The sequence below is a fragment of the Lissotriton helveticus genome, chromosome 8 (assembly GCF_964261635.1).
Source record: "Lissotriton helveticus chromosome 8, aLisHel1.1, whole genome shotgun sequence".
Classification (NCBI taxonomy): Eukaryota; Metazoa; Chordata; class Amphibia; order Caudata; family Salamandridae; genus Lissotriton; species Lissotriton helveticus.
In genome coordinates, this window is record NC_136069.1 from 1,065,622,929 (window position 1) to 1,065,640,880 (window position 17,952).

A 17,952-nucleotide genomic window follows, 5' to 3' on the forward strand; every position below is an offset into this window, starting at 1 on the left:
ATGGTCAAGGGCTGTTGTGTTTTCTATTCCTGCAACATAAAGTGATCGATAAGAATCTCATATTCAGGCGTATCGGCGACTAAGACAGCAGGTCGACCCTCTTTTGCTCAACGGCTCCGTCATGGGACGAAGAAACTCTCTTTTTCTCGAAAAAAGAATATATTTTACTTGCAGGACAGTTGTAAAATTTCCGGGAAAGTACATTAGCCTGGAATATTATAACATATATTTAAGAAAAAATAATGTTCGGAAGTAATTAAAAGCGTAATTTTTAGGTGATATGACCAAGGCTTTCATCATTAGAATAAGAAAAGTAAAATGAACCAATGAAAAGTTTTATTAACAAGTCACATGACTTGTTATGCTTACGTTACGCGCTGCGCGCCCCGGATGACTTCCGGATGCGCTAACGCGGCGCGTCATATGACGCATTACGCGACAACGCAGGTCCAGAATATAGTCAAAATGTCTCCACCAACCAGCGGTCGAAACACAACCCCTTTCAGCAGGCTAAATAGTTCTGTTAAATGACAACAGAAGGGACAGGCAACAAGAACCATCAGTCAAAGAGGGGAGGGCTAGTTCTTCTCTACCGGGTTACATTGGGGCACTACCGGAACTGATCGAATTGGTAGTCTACAGTGTTTCTGGATGTTTCAGACTGAAGCTGGGGTTAGCATGAGAGCACCACCATTTCGTAGCTCCGTTGTGGCCATTCCGCAACCAATCATGGCAGCCGCTCTTTATCGTTATTTTGGGTGGGGTGGGTGGCGGAGCCGAGCTGTTTTGCAGCCATCATTGTGTGGAGTTCAGTTCATCTCACTAGTTTTGTATTTGTCATGAGGGGTTGTTCCTAATGTTTCTATTTTAGCGAGGTCAAAAAGAGATCCCATTAGTGGCCTACTGATTTTGCTCGATTCCTTTTCTTTTTTTTTACACGATTTTTCGTTATCTGCAAAGACTAAACAGAGTATTGCGACTCTGTGTTTGTTTGTAAATAGAGAATGAACCAAAGAGAACTAATTCTAAAACAGTAAATACTTGGATAACAATCAATCAAATGGAGAGAGAAGCAGGCACGACGGATTACAACGGGGGCAAAGGCCTGCGTTAACTACCTTTCACTATCTGCAAAGAGAGAGTACTCCTAATAGAAATGAGGGGGGGGGCACCATTCAAAGCAGATCAGTGTGCATAAACACGAAAATGTTTTCACTTACCACGTACTTGACATTCGACAGCTTATGATATTTGCTATTAAAAAACCATTGAAATTCACTGAAAAAACCATAGGTTATAGACCATATATAGTTAGGAATTAGCATTTACAAAACCTTGAAAATTCACTGAAAAAACCATAGGTTATAGACCATATATAGTTAGGAATTAGCATTTAAAAAACCTTATTTTACTCACACAAAACCATTGAAATTCCATATATAGTTAGTCGCACTAACTATATATCGCGCACCCGCAATCCACTGCTGATCATGTCACATATTACATCATTCATGACATGGTCAGTGACATCACTGATGACATCACTGATGACATCTCAAATGACATCACTGATGACATCACTGATGACATCTCATTTGACATCATTCTTGTGCTAATACGATAAACCTCTTCAGACTCTAATATAACCTTAGATACACTCAGTGTATACAGACACTCACACACTGCCACTCATCCATGGAGTTACTCACACACCCAGTCAGTCATGCAAAGAAACAATCTCACCTCCATTTCTTCAACTATACAGTTAAACACACCTTACTTATTGAAACATATACTAACACATATTTACTCTCTTATACAATCCCTGATACAAGTTCACAATGATCGATACAACCACTCACTCATTCAGTGGCTCTCATGCACAGTTATTTATATATGCCAACTCTCACATGTACTGTGTTTTACATATGTACTTACTATGACATGTAGCATTGAGATATCCATTCACTCATCAATACACTCATGCACACAGTCAACTGCCCATGTAGCTGTTTCCACATGCACTCTTGAACTCATACACCTAGTGAATAAACTGCTCACACATCTATGCATAGAGTCACACACCTTCCAGCCACCCCCACACAAACTCAATCTGCCATAGAAATACTTGGGCAACCAATTAATAACACATATAGCCTCTCGTATAGCTAATGATCAACACATGCAGCAGTTTACAGAACAACAGACATAATGATGCACAAATTAAGACAGTTTAGTCACTAACCCATGCACTCAGTGAGACACATTTAATCACTCACTCATACATTCAGTCATGCACCTACTAAATCCTTCGTCCAGACACTTATATATCTACTCATTCTTCAATATGTAAAACATATTTAAACTTTACAGAAACACACAGTCACTGGATGACGTCATCAGTGATCTCATCAGTGATGTCATTTGAGATGTCATCAGTGATGTCATCAGTGATGTCACTGACCATGTCATGAATGATGTAATATGTGACATGATCAGCAGTGGATTGCGGGTGCGCGATATATAGTTAGTGCAACTAACTATATATGGAATTTCAATGGTTTTGTGTGAGTAAAATAAGGTTTTTTAAATGCTAATTCCTAACTATATATGGTCTATAACCTATGGTTTTTTCAGTGAATATATATATATATATATATATATATATATATATATATATATATATATATATATATATATATATATATATATGAATTGTACTCTATTCCAATGTCATGTTTAGCAACTAGTAAAAACTAATAGTCATTGAATAAAAGAAAAAAACAACCAATATTGAGTATTTGGACAGCTTGGAGCACACAGACTATGACACACGATTTTACACACAGATATAAACCTTAGGTACCTTGGAAAATATGCTGACCAAATCTGTTTATTTTATGCATATAAACAGTTATACAACGCAATTATAAACATACATATATCATTGTTATGTTATATCATGTTATGACATATTATGTTATGTTATGGTATGTTATGTTTGCATAGTGCACTAATCACAAAAGAAGATATCTAGGTGCTTGAGCAGGTGTGTAGGTTTGTGGTCCCCAAGGTGCTTATATGAAGAACCAGGTCTTCAGCTTCTTGTAGAACTCAAGAAGTGAGGAAGAGGCTCTGGTGTGTTGAAAGTGGCCGCTCCATGTCTTGGGTGCGATGTAGGAGAGTGAGGGACCTCCATTTTTGTTTTTGGGGATGCGGAGAATGTGCCTAAGTGAGAGTGAGGCACAGCGTAGGTGTCTGGTGGGTTGGTGAAAGTGTATGCGGCTGTTTAGGTATTCTGATCATGTGTTGCGCAGGGTGATGTAGGTGTGCGTGAGAAGTTTGAATTGTCTGCCCTTGTAAATGGGCAAGTGAAGCTTCCTGAGGTGTGGTGTGATGTAGGTGCAGCGTGAGAGGTTGAGTATGAGTCTTGCAACTGTGTTCTCGATGGTCTGGAGGCTGTGTAGAAGTTATTTGGAGATTCCAGTGGAGAGATTGTTATCATAGTCCGGCCTGCTGGTAATGAGTGCCTGTGTGACAGTTCTCCTGGTGTACTTAGACAACCATTTGAAGATTTTTCGCCGCATGCGTAGGATGTGGATGCAAGATGTGCACACTGCGTTGATTTGAGCTGTCATGTTGACCTTGATGTCTAGGATGATCCCTAGATTTCTTATGTGCTCTGCGGATGCAGGTGTTGGCCATAGCTCTGATGGCCACCAAGTGGAGTCCATTTGGAGGTCTTGTTGCCGAAGACAAGTTCTTCCATTTTGTCAGAGCTGAGCTTCGGGCCGTTGGCTCACAACCAATCATTACGTTCATCAGTTTAGTTTCAGAGTTTAAGCATGTTTTTTTCAATTTGGACTGAAGCAGCTAGCAGTGACGCAAATCCATAGTTCAACATTTCGACTATCAGGCGATTTTCAACTTCACAGAAGATTAACTTGCCAGCATGACACCCCACATTTATTTGAGTATTTCCATTTTGCAATGACATTCAATAACATTTCATAGATTGCCAATGTTATGTGAGTGACATCCAACAATGTCCTTCCACAAATTCGGATTTTTGGGGCAATCAAAAAATCAGAGGTGAATACACTGCACATAGACATTTGCATCTCCAACAAGCACATCTTTCTGGTAAGCTAAATCTTTCCATTTTCAGTGGTGTCCAATAAACTCGTAAAAGTATTTTCTCTTGTGTAAGAACAATATTAAGCTTATCACTTAGTTTGGGTATTTGTGTCAGGTGTTTATTATCCAGCATTAAAACATATATTTTAGAACTTGAAATCTCAAGTGATGCTATCTGCATTCAAGCCTATGACCTGTGGGTAGAAGAACTCCGAGTATCTGGTTCAGTTAGTCCTGGAATTGCATCTGTGGGGCTTCATTTTAAAGGATAGTTGTTACATATTTCGCCTGTCAGAATATCATAGTTATTAATCAGTTTTGGGGAGGATGTTATCATTTTATTAATTACTAATTAACTCACTGATTTGGGCTTGCCAACTATCACTGTTGTCAATGTACCAATTTAGATAAACAGATTATCGCATAGCAGAGTTTCCTTTAGGCTCTTAAAAATGCCATTTATCTTTTTTATAACATACTAGCAGCCCGCCCCAGCGTTGCCTGGGGCAGAAAGAGGCTGGGGGCAGTACACCCGCTCCGACCCCCTCCCGCACTGACTCCCTCCCACCCCGAATCACTCGCTCCGACTCACTCCCGCCCCGTCTCACTCCCGCCCCCCTCCCACCCTGACTCACTCGCGCCCCCCTCCCGCCCTGACTCACTCGCGCTCCGACATTTTCCTTTACTGCTGCCTCCTTCTTGCCTCCCCCTGCATCACACAGTCTCGCACTGAACTTTCCCTTTCCTTACCTGTGCCGCCGCTCCTCACTGCACAGCCGCTCGTCACTGCACCGCCGCTCCTCCTTCGTCGTCATCACGCACGTCGCGTCGCGGTCATCACGCACGTCGCGTCGTGGCCAGCGCTAGGTCCCTGCCGGCGCTACTTTCAGGGGACTACTTTGTTTACAAACTTAGGGGCCGATTATGATGGCGGACGGACCTGAGTCCGTCCGCCACCATAGAGTAGGAGGGACCGTCCGCAGGGGCAGCGGCGGTCCCTCCGTGCAAATTAGGATGTGACCGCCACCCTGGCGGTCACATCCTGTATTTTTATCATTGCGGCGGGTGCTGCTTGAAGCAGCACCCGCCGCAATGATAAAAATGTAAGTTGTGCATTTGCATGCACAAAGCGGCAGGCACCTCGCGGTGCCTGCCGCTTTGTGCAGGCAAATGCAGGGGGGTACCATAGGTACCCCCCATGTGCACCCCCCACCCCCCCTTCACCCCTGGGGGCCTGCAACGGGCCCCCAAACACAAATCTGTATGCCTTTACACGGCGGAAATGCCGCCGTGTAAAGGCATCCTTCTGCAGACATCCTAATATGGCTGGCGGTGTCTGATAGACACCTCCAGCCATGTTAATGCTTTTCCGCCTCGGGCGGAATCCGGCCGCGGCGGAAAAGCGGAGGACAGATAGTAAGACCCACCAGCCATCCTAATATGGCGGTGGGTCTTTCAAGGCTCCACGGCGGATTTCCCGCATCCTCCGGGCCGGCGGTGGCTTCCGCCGGCCCGGTGGATGCGGGAAATCCGCAATCGTAATTGGCCCCTTAATTTTTTTAATTTACTTTTTTTTTTTATTTATATAGCCTATGTCCATCTACACACCCTGACATTTTCATAGATGTATCGGGTGTGTAGATTGGCGCTGTGGTTCCCGAGTTTACCTGGCCAAAAGGTGCAAGTTCTCTCTTTATATTAGTAGCATAGATTAGAATTAGTTTTTGGCCACGCTCCTCTTGCCCAATACAGCAAATGGTGTTCGATAGCTGTCAAAATAAAGAAATATGACAAATAGGAATTGTTTTTATTATTGCTTGTTTTTTCTAGCCAATCCTTGGAACTTGGAGGTATAGTTTGAGAACCCATACTGTATCTAAGAGAATATGAAGTCTGGTGATATTCTTTCATGCGTGAGACAAGAGTCACATTTTTAACATGTGATTTTAACTGTATTTAAGAACTAAAGAAAGTCTCCATCACACCCAGTTAGGGCATGTACATGGAGCTATATCTCACAACACATACATTCAGAAAAGTGGAAACTCGGCTGGGTACACCTTTCATTTTAAATGTGTTCATTTTGGGCCAAAAACCTACATTAAATTGTTGCCATTTATCAAAGTCCACATTCAGTTCTCTTGTTAGTTTTTCCAAGTTGAAATTCAGTGTTAATCCAGTTTCCCTTAAGGGCACTTGAGCATGCCTGTGCAAGTGAGTAGGTGTGTGATGCTAAACGTCCTGGTATGTACATTCCACACTTTTAGAGTCCTGATGTCTGTAGATTCCTGTGGTTCCAGGGGTCATGATCACATTTGTGTGTGGTGACTACTCTGTAAGCAATCGATTTGGTTGAGCTACGTCCGATTCACTTACATATGTCCTCCATATACACAATTGCTGCTGTTTTAAACAGGTTTTACACCATAGTAAGGTGGGTGGACTTCTTCAGTATAATAATTGTTTGTCAAGTGATATCACCCTTACCTACCACCAACTCTACTTGACTGTGGTGGCTCTACCTACCTAACTGTGTGCGAAGCAAACAGGTGTCTACTAAACAGGACATGTGAAGGCAGCCCTTAAGGTCAATAAATTAGAAATATTTTACCACAAGTGTAAGGATAAGGAACTGTGCCACATCATGTCTTTCACATCCATGGGTACTGAACATAACTTTGTCCAGAGATTTGTGATATGATGAAAAGAACATGTGGGTCTTTTGAAAAGGGCATTTTTTTTACATGCGTAAGATATCTTGGTGTCTGCTTAAAATCTAACCTTCCAAATAAGCAGTGCCTGTAAATTCTAAAGTTTAAAATGAGGATTCACAACAATATATGAAGTCAATCAATCAGTATAAATCTGTATTCGATATTAAAAGATGATAAAAGCACGAGATAAAAACAATTCAATAAAACATTGAAATAAAAACTCAATATCATAATTTCCATTCTCAGTTCATTCAATTTAGCTAAAATCTGAAACGCATCTAACCCTAAGACAGCTTAACTGCCAAATTATCTCCCCTTCATCGACTTTCTTCTATGAATAGCCTTCTTAAGAAAACAACATTCGCTAAAACAAACATCAAGGATATTTAACATTTGGAGATAAAATAAGACAGTCCTACAATTTTGGAAAAGCTAGCTTTTTCAAGAACGTTCTGAGACACAGCTCGAAGAACTTATGATTAAAACCACACAAAACAATTATGTCAGAAGCAATGGCATTATATTTGTGCCATGAAGCATGTGTGCTATCATTTTGCATTTTACAGTCACAGGCATTGTCAGCACTCATTATCTCCAGGAAGAGGTTTCCGACGTACCCATTATTAGTTGTTCAAATGGCATTCATGCTTGTAGAAGGATGGACTGTTTGACTCTGAATGGAGCCATTCTGACATTCTGAAGCTAGACATAGAATTTCTTCAAGAGTTGCATTTAGTAGCTGATTTCATGACCCATTGAGGCTGGTCCCCCTTCATTCCTGATAAATTCTGTGCTGAATCTTACCTAGAAATATAGCTTGACCCTAATCCTATGGTTTGCTTCTCAGTGGCGTCCTTTGTACCTCAATCATGGAAGATCATGCAGCTGTATAATACTAGCGAATGAATTTAAAACAGTTCTTAATAATTGTTTTTTATTTGCGATTGTTATAACTCTGTTTTATTATCTTTATGCTGACATTTATATAATTTTCGATTCTGCACTGATTGATTGATGTCTTAAATTGTATTCATCTGTACTTTTATGATCTTTTATTATAAGTATTGAATAAAGTAATTTGACTGACTGACTGACTGACTATAGCTTGACTCTGGCTTATGATGAATGATTTAGCTTGATTACTAGACAAACAAAATGTAATCTCTGCTTAGCCCAGCATTTTGCATTCTACTTAATTCTTCAATGAGGAGATTTGGGTATCCAGGTGTTTTGCCACTTCCCAAAAGTAACTATTCCATTTTAACATATTATGTCTGTCTAAGAAAGAAATCAGCTTTTGAAACTCTTGCAATATAGCAGTAGATATGATATTTAATAGAAACTCATAGGACAGTTGCGTCTTGCCTCACCAATAAAGAAAGACTAGGACTATGGTCCTGACTATTTGTATTTATTTTTTCTAAATAATTTCATCCATTTATAAAAGGTGGTTGCATACTATGAACCTAGACAAAAAAGCAGAGAAAGCCATTGCGTAACAGAGTACAATAAATACAGCAAGGTTATAGCTTCTGTTTAAGAGAAAAGAATAGTTACTTAAGTTTGAGAGGAACATTCTAAAGAGATGAGTTGTAAACTATTTCAAAAATTCCACAGATTAAGAATGAGACACAGCATTGCTTGTAGTTCACTCAACATGCTTAGTGCTTAGAAATAAAATACCTGTTCCATCCTGTTGGTCTTTTAAATTTGGAGGTCTCCAATTGGAAGCTAGCATTGCCTCTAGTGTCTCTCGCTTTCCGAAGTGTGCAGATAGATGGGAAGGCCAGGATTCAGGGCCTCAATATGGTGGTAGTCAAACTTTCATCTGACCGCCATCTTGTTGGGAATAGGACCACCCGACTAGCTGTCGGCAGTCCCGTCATCGGTATTAGGATGCGACCGCCTTCAACGCGGTCACACAATGTATTCTTTGTATTGCGGTTGGTGCTGCGGACTGCAGCACATGCCGTAATACAAACAAAACACATCAGACATATCCCTGCACTAAGTGGCAGACACGGTGCCTGTCACATGGTGCAGGGAAATGCCCACCAGGACCCATATCAGAGGTCCAGTGGGGAAGGGAGGCCCGCTATGGGCCGCCAAGTCACTTTTCGCCTGCCTTCTCATGGCGGATTAACTGCCATGGAACGGCCGGTGGAAACTGACATTGTAATCCCTACAGCAGTGCCTGAGCAGGCACCGCTATCACTGTAGGGATTACAGTCCGTCCGGTGGTCCGACTGGCTCCTTGAACCCGTCAGATTTGTGTTGGACGGTCTCTCCGCCAGCCGACCATCTGCCTGCCATCCAAATATGGCCGGAGGTCTAGCATGGTCCGATGGAGGTGGGACTGCCACCGATGGCCTGATGGTGGCAATCCCACTACCATATTCATGAGGACCATAAGGTTTATGCTCAATACAGGCTATTTCAAAGTTGGTTCTGGCATTGAGGGGGAGCCAGTGAAGTTCGACCACAGTTAGGGTGTTACAGACTACTCTTTCAACACCTTTGGCAAGACAGATTGGCACATGGAGAATGGCTTTGAGATGAGATTGGAAAAATCAAGAGTATGGTCTATCCCCCTTCATGGTGTTGGAGGACCAAGGTCTGCATCGCTGTTTTGAATTCAAAGTGGAGAATAATATATATTTTTTTTAAACAATCAGAATGAGGCAGGTTTCGCAAGTTTTGTGATGTGAGGTAACATTGAGAGCTTTTGTTTGATGGTGAAGCCAAAGGATTTTAGAAAAGGCACTGATTTGGACATCATTTATAATTTTTTCAAAAAAGGATTTGTAATGTCATATGGTTTAGATACTCTATGATGGAGTCAGCCATCACTAACATATTGGGGTTTATTGGCTTCTTTTCAAGGAGCATCTAGCCAAGTGGTTTCCATATCGAAGGGACTTGACATAGTTTCAGAAAAGTGGGTGATCCGAAGGAGTCTATTTTAATGACATGTGGTCTAAAAAACAAAAAACAAGGAAAAGTGCAAGCGAGATCAAATCTGGACCCGTCATTCCCTCCTGGTGGGTAATATACTGAGTAGTGTCTCCTGGACAAAGGTATCAAGTGCAGCAGACAATCTAGGCACACCAGAAGTCATGTGCCATGTGCATATTGTATTTGGGTTGAATCCATATTGAGAGGTGCCCAACATTGTTTGTCATAGATATACAATGGAAATTGCAGAGAGACTGCTTTCTAGATCATTTTGCTATGAGAGGAGAGCTGGAAATAGGGCCTAACTTCTGGAAGTCCATTTGTTCTAGGTTTGCTTTCTTAAGTAAAGGAGTAATCTGAAAAGATCTTGGTGCAGATGGGAATATTCCTTCTGTGGTAGAGTTAACGACTTTGAGAATTAAAGAACAATTTTCTGACTGCAGAGAAACTAGAAGGTGTGCTGAAATTGGTTTGTCTACATACATTGAGATGTTGACCAACACAATAATATGGGGGTTGTCTTGTGCGTTAAGCTTTTTGAATAAAAATACATTTTTAATTTCAGGAAATTTTGCTGGAAATTTTGGGATGATTTTATTTTTAGTGTGTTTTGAAGCTCTTGGAGAAAAAGTTGGCAGTATTGGTTGCAAAAATTGACGAGTATAGAAAGTTTGGATTTCTAATGAGATTACTAGAAGGTTTGACTGTTTCATAAAGTACTCTAGGGGTGAGTCAAGGCTTTGTAGATATGATTTTCAAAGTAATTTGCTTTTCTGTCATGAATTAATTCTCTGCTGAGTTTTTTCTGTATCTTGGAACCCTATGATACAGGTAACTAGGGCAGGGACATACTGTATCTTGACAAAAGGATATCCACATATTCTAGAAATCCTGGATATTTCCAATTATTGACTCATACCACCCCCTTTTATAATCTCGCTGTTTGCCTGGCTAACCCTTGTGGACGCTTCCATCATGCCATCACATAGAGCCAAAACCATTAGACCGCTTTTCCACAATAACCTTGTAAGACGGAGTGAAGGTGGTATGGAGGTGTGGGGTTGAAGGTTCCTCATATACAAATGAAGATTCACGTAAACCAATCACCAATAATATACCCTGCCACCATTTTTCTCACCTCAATGGGGCATTGTTGGGCTTGCAGTGGTAATGACCAAATTTGAGTAATGCAACAACTTCTACATGGGGCTCTCCATCAAGTGCACAAGACTTAAGTAAGTCTACAACCTTACATCCCACCTCATCGTTAGACTCAAATGATCCAACCATATCCCTTCACTCTTAAGCTGCAGTTTAAGGACCTTGTTGACGTTAAGGCTTCTGTCTAGCCCACAAGATACTTCACAGCAGTGCCATAGGGCATCTCAGCAATGTCTTCCCACACTACCAGCTTACACTATCCCTAAGGTCAGCTCTCAATAACAAAATGTATGTCTAATCTAAAAGTACAAACATGTAGGCATAGATCCTTACCCATTCAAGTCAGCACTTCCAGACCTCCCCACCACCACCAACAACCCGCCCCTTTGCAGATCCTCATGGAAAGCGACTTGGTGACTTTCTAGAAAGGGCAAAAGACATTTCTGCTTTTCTGGACATGGATTAGAAAGATGTATTCACCATACCCCACATTTTGAGTTTATATTACCTCTCTTTCCAGGCAGCTTTCATCTACCAATTCCCCTCTTCTGTCAAGAAACCCCTTCCCTGAACAGAATTCGGAGGCCGATAGTGTAAAAAACAATGCAGTAAAATATATATATATATATATATATATATATATATATATATATTTAGCAGGCAGAGTTTCATGTCCAGCAACCAGATACCAAAGAGCACACCTTTTTTTTCCAAACTCTTATTTGGTGGCCATTGTTTCACTTTGCTGGCCCCCGCACTCTGGAACAGGTGGTGCTTCAAACTACTGAAAGCACCATAGGATCAGCCAAGCCCTCACAATTCCTGGGTTTAAACCAGTGCTTTAAATGGGCCGGTACTGCCCGGTACGGAGTACTGGCACTTTTTTATTTTGAGGAGGAAAGTACCTTCACTTCTCATGAGAAATGCAATACCTTTAATTGGAGAGTACTGGCACTTCTCAGAAACAAGCAGGTACTCTGGTATAGAGTACCAGCACTTTTATTTTTCCATTTCAAGCACTGGTTTAAATAAAGCTTTCTAAATTCAGCTTTGGAGGAAATTCTACATCTTCTCTTTCCACTGCAATTTTGAAACCTCACTTTTCCCCTTTTCTCTCCTAATATACCATGAATCGGCCTTGCTTTAGATTGCCAGGAAAATTGCAAGGAATTATAGGGCATATTAGCAAGAACCTCGATAAAATTATCGCCGTTTTAGTGGCAGGAAACTGCCGCTAAAATGGCGATAATGGGCTTGCTAATATGGGTTATAGAATTCCAATAGAAGCCCAGGTTAGATGTGCAGCACATCTAACCTGGGCTTCTATTGGAATTCTATAACGCATATTAGCAAGCCCATTATCGCCTTTTTAGCAGCAGTTTCCTGCCGCTAAAACAGCGATCATTTTAACGAGGTTCTTGATAATATGCCCCATAGTTCCCTGATGTCAACAGTGGGAGGGGAAAACATTGAAGCAGATAAAAAAGGCATCCAGTCATGAGCATGCCGCCGATTCGTATCCGCTTTGAGTATATCTTGAGCTATTTATTACATTGATTTCTGCGACAGACAGCTTAAATAGAGCATAACAATGCCACAAAACAGACTAGGTACATTTGCAAGTCTTGCATTCAAAAACAGAAATCGAATTCAGAATTAATTGTGCTATATTGTTTTGCTCAATGTAGTGATCGGAAAAATGTCAAAATAAAGAGAGCGCACCTACAATCTCCACTGCACCTAATATCCTCACTGAATGGCCACAAACGTGTCTGATACCACAATGTGGAAATATGACGCACTCCCACAGGTCACAGCTGAGATCCTCAACTTTATAGTGCGCCTCATACGTGTTTACATTGCAGCGCTGAGGAGTTTATCCAAAAATACCCCCATCCCCAAAGTGTAGGTTGCGGCCAAACAACAATGTGAGGTGCTCAACATGGTTTACCAAACCAAATACTTCGATCGCGACTAACTAACCAGCTAGGTTTAACTTCAGTGGAAAAAGTGAGTGAATAAGTGAGTGGATAGATGAGTTAGTGGGTGGGTGGATGGGTGGATGGATGGATGGGTAGATAGGTGGATGGGTGGTTGGATGGATTGATGGATGGATGGATGGGTGGACGGATGGATGGCTGGATGGATGAATGGGTGGGTGGGTGGATGGGTGGGTGGATGGATTGATGGATGGATGGGTGGACGGATGGATGGATGGCTTGCTGGATGGATGGATGCATGGATGGATGAATAGATGGGTGGATGGGTAGGTGGGTGGACGGATGGATAGATGGGTGGATGGATGGATGGATGGATGGATGGATGGATAGATGGATGGATGGATGGAGTACTTGTGGCGTATATTCCCTTGGGCATCTTGACTTCAATTCTGAATTAATAGGTAGAGCGAGAGAGAACGAGACCGAGTTAACGGAAAAAGAGCCTTCAGTGGTTCAGCAAAGGAGCTTTGGTTTGAGAAACAAACAATAGAAAGCAGCAGCTGGTTCCGCGGCTTAGAAGCCAGGGCAGAAGAGCCTCTACTTTTAATCAGACCTGTAGAAAGAGAGAGATGTCACTTGGCAGGCAGGGCCCGGTGCCACGCTGACGGGCTCAGGAAATGACAGCCCCTATGCTCCAAAGAGGTGAACTCGACTTTGTAATTAAAACGGCAACCAGAAGAAAAGGCGAGACAGCAGCATGGAATGTGGATGAATCCATGCACCGAAGGAGAGGACCCTGGGGAATATTTAGATTGACTAAAAAACAATAATTTCGGTTTTGGAAGGCAGGCTGGGATTAAGTAGTCTGCCGTTCATCCTATCCCACCTCGGTGCTGCAGCGGGCAGCCGGAGAGCTGTCCAAGGTTCTGATTTTTTCATCGCTGTAGCGGATTGCTGTGCTGACGTGACTAGTGGTGTACCGTAACGGGGGCTGTAGGGAAGGCTTGAAATAACGGTACAAAGTGCGGCTCGCTCTTCTAGAGTGCACTGACTGACATTTCAGCAGATGAAGCGTGCAGGCAACGAGTATAAAACACACGTCCCTGTCATGTTCTTCCCACAGCACGTCAAGCGCAGCACAGGGAGGTGGGAGAGGAAATTGGGGGAGGGGTGGGGGGGAGGGGGTTGTCAAAAAAGTTAACATTCTACCGACGTGTGGGTGTTTGCGTGTGCGTGCTTGCTTTCTGGGAATGCGCTCCGCTACTTTCTAAGAAGTAACAGGGTGTTGTTTACCAATCACAGAAATGGTTGACTAGTTTGAAAAACAGGCTCTGTCAGCACTGTTGGCACTGCACGTTTAGAGCCCCGAAAGGATTAATACTACCCAGCATGCACTGGCAGCGGAAAGTTTGCACTGAAAGTGAGTGGGACAGGAGTCATGTGGTGAGGCTGAGGACAGGATGCTGAGCCCACGACTTGTGGCACCAATCACACAGGAAGGGCGAGAAAGGCAAACAACTCACTTTTTGAGCTCTGCCAAGCCTTCACTAAGGTGTCACTATTGATCCTGTCCGCACCTCAGTACCACATAAAAACAAGTGCACCATGGAGTTCGGCTGAAGATGGAGCTTTAGGGGTGAGTGGGAGAGGAAGTGGCAATTCCTGGATCCATCAGGCTTCCCCAAATTCCTCAACCCAAACGTTCCTTTGTTAGTAATGTGTTACAGGCAGCAGCGTTCCTCCCAGCGTGTGAAATGCGCTGTTCTTGTCCAGGGGGGGGGGCGGGTGCAAAGGCTGTCGAGAATGCTCCCTCATACAAGTCATTAAGTCTTGAGTCACCTGGAAAAGTCACTCGGCTCCAGTTCGTGGCAGAAATCTCCCGCCACAATTGTACCTGAAAGCACGCGTGGAAAAACAACCACGCGCGTGTTTTAAATTCGTCCAATAGGAACCGGACGTATAAATTCACCCTCGCCACAAACTGCGAACAGATTAATTCTTCAAATCTTCATTAAATAGTCTTAAACTCGAAACAAAACTGCTAAATATGTTCAGCTCTGGAAAAAATGGTCCCTCTCTAGGTCGCTGAGGAGATTTAGCAGGAAAATACCCGACCACGGGGATTGGGCAGCCTGCCCCTTACCCCAGGGAGCAACACCTGTCCCGTTCTCGAAGGTGACAGGAGGCGGTCCCTGCCTACAGAGGCTGTAGCATGCAGGCAGAGTTATACCGGGAAGCCGCCCGCGAATAGATCCCTTTCTTGCTTTCGTTACCCACGTGTGTTTATCCCAGCTCTTCCTCGCCTTGGAATTGGTGCTCAATGTAAGCAAACACATAAAGGGTCGTTGTGGCCCTGGCAGTACAAGCGCAGTGGATTAGAACAGTGCGCGTGTATCACGATGTGAGTGCGGCCCATTGCAAAAGGGCGAACTAATGGTACAGATGCACAGTGACTCGCAGACACAGCAGCAACGTGGTATAGGAGCTCACTAGTACAGCCGAATGTTCCAGAGGTACAGCCGTACAGCAGTCAAGTGGGAAGGTGACACAATGACACATTCATGCAGTTCCACAGTGGTACCGTGGCAAAGTAACATACCTAACACAGTGGTGCAGCAGCTCGGTGGCCCCGTGAATAATGCATAGCAATAATTGTGGTATAAGGCATTCACCCTTTCACCAGTTGTGTAACAGCTGACAGCACATTACAGAGGATGGGACTAGAATCTCCCGAAAACTTGCCTCACTGTCATTGGCACTACAAAGTGGCCACATGTCACAAGCCAGCGCTTTATGAAGAAAATATAATCAAAATAAACATAGGCATTGTAATGCAGTGGCACAGCGGTGTATGATGAAAGTGAAAAAAGTGACAGTGTCATTGTGTTTTTGTGGTGTCATCTCACAGACGAGTGTCAAATGTATTTGGTGTGGTACATTAAGACATTTATAGAGTGGTGTAGTGGCGCGTAGACCCACCACTCTAGATTTGAACCCTGATGATAAATGTTAGGGTGAACACTAGGATGACAACTTTGGTGGGCTTGGAGTGGTAATGATAGCACAGATCAAAGATGGTATAGGATAAACATCCAACAGCACTGACCTGTGGCTGGGGGGAGGGCCACCCTTGCGGCCCATCACAGCGGGCACGCAGTTGGTGAGCTCGGTCCAGTCAGCATGCAAGCCGCAGCTCCAGCCAGTGGAGAAGCGTGAGAAGAGCCAGGTTTCCTGCCGGCCAGGCCGGTGGCACGTGCACTTCTTCTGCCCAGGCCTGCATTCACACGGCTGCTCCAGGCGGATGTTGCGCACCAGGTGACGCCCAAATGTGGTTCCTCCAGTCTTCTGGATATGCAGGAAGACCAGCACATCCTCACCCTTGATGTTGAAGTCCACAAAGCGTGCAAGGTCCTGGGTGCTAAAGTTGAAGCGGGGTGGTGAACGCGGGGTTGCGCCACCACCTTCCTCCTCTCCATCATCCTCACCTTCCTCATCCCATGGGAATGACTGTGGATCCTGGTCAGCGATAACTCCTGGCCTCAAACTTTGGCCCGTGCGGAAGTGGCAGGAGTGCGTGCCTGCTGGGCAGATGTACTGGTAGACAATCATGACAAAGAGTAGCGCCAACACGGGCACGAGCACCAACTTGTTGGACCGGTCATCCATCATGCCCCAGTAGAACCAGCAGCTTTAGCACTGAATTGCCCCCAAAAAAACTCACTCTTTTTGCACACGGGATAAGACCCAGGTGTCAGTCTTCCCCATTCCCTACTTCCCAACGATTGGTAATCCAACAGGCAGGTCCCCAGACTCCATGGGGTGGCGATGATCTCCCGAAAATACCAGATAATCCTTCTCAGAAACTTCTACTAAGATGCCCAACCAGATAAATTTTAAAGCATAACACAAACAGCCCAAAATGCCCTTCTAAATATCATGTAGATGTTTTCAACAGTGCCCAATAAAGCTTCCTCGCGGTAAAACAGAAAAAGTCCCCCAAATACTCCAAAACTCCTGAGCAGAAACGTTCAAAAATCATGCGATAATCCAGAAACTCGCGGAACTTTAACACCACGGACAGAGCCCCCGTCGTGATGCTCACCTCCCGGACACTCCATGGGTGCGTAGGTACATGAAACAGAAAGAGTAGGCTCAGCGCTGCTGGGGATGCCTGATAGCCGCCGAACAGTGTATGCAGCACATACAATGTGCGTTAGATGAAAATTGCGCCTGAAATACGAATATTACGCGAAGTGCCGGTTATGCTGAAAAATATTCCCGCGCAAATGTATGTGATGAATAGCCTCCTACAGAAACAGCAGACTTATCGGGGACAGCCGGCTTCCCTGTAGCGTGGAGATCCGCCACGTGCGATATCGCCCGCCGTTTCCCTCCTTCGATAATGAATGTGAGCCTAGACCGACGCTCCTGGGGCACCGGACCACTGTGAGAGGTAAAGATGGGTCTCGTCCTCCAATATGGGGAGCATCGGCTGGACGTTTCCCGCTGTCCGAGTGGGGCCTGGTGATGAGTGCCCTGCACCGGGAGTCTCCTGCCTTCTTGTGCACTCGCTGCAAGCCCCTGATCTCCCCTGCAGAGCTCCGTCGGTGTCCGTGACAGAGAGTTATTCCCCCGTCTGCACAGCCTGCGTGCTGCTGCGGCACTGCTTTCTGCCAGCGAGGGCGAAGTTTCAGCACTAGTGAGCAGGACAGCGCTGCTGCTGACGCCGCCAGCCTCTGACGCCGACTCTGCTCCCAGCACTGACGTCGGGGCTGCTGGCTCACCTCTCCCCGGCCGCTCTGGCTGTCTCCGATTCGGTGTAAGAGCAGCGCCTGGCTGCGGACGGTCACCCCCGGCACACGCTGCCTACAAACCCGGGGCAGACGCGATTTTTTGAAGGGAGCCTTGCTAATGATCCATGGGCCAATCGCTTCCCAGACTGTGCGGCAGACATCCAGTCAAATATAGGCGGGGAAGGAGGACCCTGACGCTGAAGCCAATGAAAGACCAAAGCAGCGTGCACTGTGTAATGGCAGAGTCTCAAA

General features: G+C 44.3%; 1 pseudogene; it reads right to left on the minus strand.

Annotated features, from left to right (window-relative positions):
- Positions 1–15,928: 15,928 nt before the first annotated feature.
- On the minus strand, positions 15,929–16,576 carry LOC144773849 (heparan-sulfate 6-O-sulfotransferase 3-B pseudogene; annotated as a pseudogene).
- Positions 16,577–17,952: the final 1,376 nt, after the last annotated feature.